The sequence below is a fragment of the Carlito syrichta genome, unplaced genomic scaffold (genome assembly GCF_000164805.1).
Source record: "Carlito syrichta isolate Samal-C Ts95f unplaced genomic scaffold, Tarsius_syrichta-2.0.1 Scaffold135681, whole genome shotgun sequence".
NCBI lineage: Eukaryota > Metazoa > Chordata > Mammalia > Primates > Tarsiidae > Carlito > Carlito syrichta.
The window spans coordinates 6172-9133 of NW_007079777.1; positions in this window are offsets into that span (position 1 = coordinate 6172).

Here is a 2962-nt window from a genome sequence, read left to right on the forward strand (position 1 = left end):
AAAAAAAAAAAAAAAAACACCCGAGGCTATCCTTTCCCAGCCTTGGAGTCCAGAGCTGGAAATGGAGGCCTGGGCAGGCCCTGCTCCCTCGGGCGGCATGGGGCCCCTTCCTGCCTCCCCAGTGCTGGCTGTCCCTGGGCTCCCAGCGCGGGGCTCAGTCCCTGCCCCAGGTCCCCTGGCCACCCTCCCGGGCAAGCTTCTGGTCTTAGGAGGACCAGTGCTCCTCATCGCAGCTGATGACATCTGCAGGGACCCTACTTCGGAAGGCATGGGGTTCCTTCCTGCCTCCCCAGGAGTGAGGGGCGCGGAGCCTGAGAGGGCACTGACGGGCACTGCGACGGCTGCTCTGCTCGGGGCCGAAGGACGCCTGCCCACAGTCCGGCAGAGGACAGGAAGAGCCCACAGACCCAGAGCCTGGGGTGAGCTTCCAGCTCCCCGGAGAGGTCGGGGCCATGTGGCTGGAACAGAGGGTGGCGGGTGGCAGGGGAGCCGAGTGTCTGTGCGTCGCTCAGGGCCTGCGGGGACACCGTGTGCAAGGGATGGCGGGAGAGGGTGTGACCCAGGGATCCCTGGGTGTTGGGAGGGCGCCCGGGAACCAGCTGAAGAGGAGCTCCGGCCACCCAGCCTGCTGAGGGGAATCCAGGGGGTGCCTAGCCCAGTCCCAGCCCCTCCGCCCACACCAGGAACTTATTTCTCCTATTATCACGGTCCCACAGCACAGGGGAGAAGACCAAAGCCCAGAGAGGTCAGGTGACACACCCAGGACCACACAGCAGAGCTGAGGTCTGGGATTTGAACCTGTGCTCAGCAGAACCTCACGTTCTTGCATTTATTTTTTATTTTTTGGTTTATTTATCTACTTATTTATTTATTTTTGTTTTTTATTTTTTTGAGTTGGAGTCCCACTCTGTCGCCCAGACTGGAGTGCAGGGCCCGCTCCCGGCCACCACAGCCTCGACCTGCCGGGCTCCGGCGATCCTTCTGCCTCAGCCTTCCAAGTATCTGGAACTACAGATGCGCGCTACCACGCCCAGGTAATTTTTTTATTTTTATTGTAGAGATGAGGTCTCGTCCAGTTGCCCAGGTGGGTCTCGAACCCGCGGGCTCAGGCAATCCACTCACCTCAGCCTCCCAAAGGCGTGGGATGACAGGCTGAGCCACCGAGCCCGGCTTATTTTTTTGAGTTGGAGTCTCACACGTCACCCAGGCTGGAGTGCAATGGCATGTTCACAGCCAGGTCAACCTGCTGGGCTCAGGTGATCCTTCTGCCTCAGCCTTCCAAGTAGCCAGGCATGTGCTACCAGGCCTGGCTAATTTATTGGAGAGATGAGGTCTCACCCAGCTGCCTGGGCTGGTCTTGAACCCGTGGGCTCAAGCAATCCACTCGTCTTGGCCTCCCAAAGTGCTGGGATGACAGGCTGAGCCACCAAGCCCGGCCAAGTTCTTGTTTTTATATATGCTTTAGAAAAAAAAGGGCAACCCCTTGGGTCCCCTTCCACCATGGGACTTTTTCTGTCCTCTCAATAAATCCTGCGTTTTTCTGAGTCAGAGTCTCACTCTGCTGCCCAGGCTGGAATGCAGTGGCACACTCACGACCACCCCAGCGTCAACCTGCTGGGCGCCAGCGATCCTTCCGCCTCAGCCTTCCAAGTAGCCGGAATTACAGGCACGCACCACCATGCCTGACTAATTTTGATTTATTGTAGAGACGAGGCCTCGCCAAGTGGCCCAGGCTGGTCTCGAACCCATAGGCTTAAGCAATCCACTCGCCTTGGCCTCCCAAAGTGCTGGGGTGACAGGCTGAGCCACGGAGCCCAGCCAATCCTGCTTTCTAAAACAAAACCAAAAAACCCTCCCTATTAAGAAAGCCTCCAAACACCCACAGTAAGTGGAATAGCAGGAGTCCACAGTCCCCAACAACTTGCTATTCTTGTCTCATCTGCCCTCCGCCCTCTCCCCGCCCCTCCCTCATCCTTGCCGTTGTTACCTTATATTTCTTCTACTTTTTGTAGAGACGAGGCCTCACTATGTTGCCCAGGCTGGTCTTGAACTCCTGGCCTCAAGGGCTCCTCCTGCCTCAGCCTCTGAAAGCCCTGGGACGGACAGACGTGAGCCTCCGCACCCGGCGGCTGAGACTTCTTTTCTTTTTGAGTCGGAGTCTCGCTCTGTCGCCCAGGCTGGAGTGCGGTGGCACGATCACGGCCACGGCAGCCCCGACCCGCTGAACTCAGGCGATCCCCCCGCCTCAGTCTCCCGAGTAGCTGGAACTACGGGCGGGCGCCCGGCTAATTTTTTTATTATTGTTATTTGACTGCAGAGACGAGGTCTCGCCAAGTTGCCCAGGCTGGACTCAAACCCCTGGGCTCAGGCAGTGCAGCCTCTTATGTGCCTTCACATCTTCTTGTGATCTTTATTTTCTTATTTTAGTAGCAGTGAGCAGATGTTGTACTTATTTTTTATTTATTTATTTATTTATATTTTTTTATTTTATTTTTTTAAGTTGCAGTCTCACTCCGTCGCCCAGACCGGAGTGCAGTGGCCTCTCCTGGCCACCGCAGCCTCGCCCTGCTGGGCTCCGGCGATCCTTCCGCCTCAGCCTTCCGAGTAGCCGGAATTACAGGCCTGCGCTACCACGCCCGGCTGATTTTTTGATTTATTGTAGAGATGAGGTCTCGCTGCCCAGGCGGGTCTCGAACCCGCGGGCTCAGGCCATTCACTCACTTCAGCCTCCCAAAGGCGCGGGATGACAGGCTGAGCCACCGAGCCGGCCAGATGTTGTATTTATAGTAAGGGAAAACAATGCAGTTAGGATACCATGGTAAGGACACGCCTCTAGCATGCCGCCCCTCCCTCCGGGGCGAGGCCTGGGGCCCTCCTCCACTCTGTGTTTTGCACACGGCCCCTCCAGCGCAGCCCACTCTCCCAGGACCCCCACCCCCACCCCCTGGAGGCTGGTGGGCGG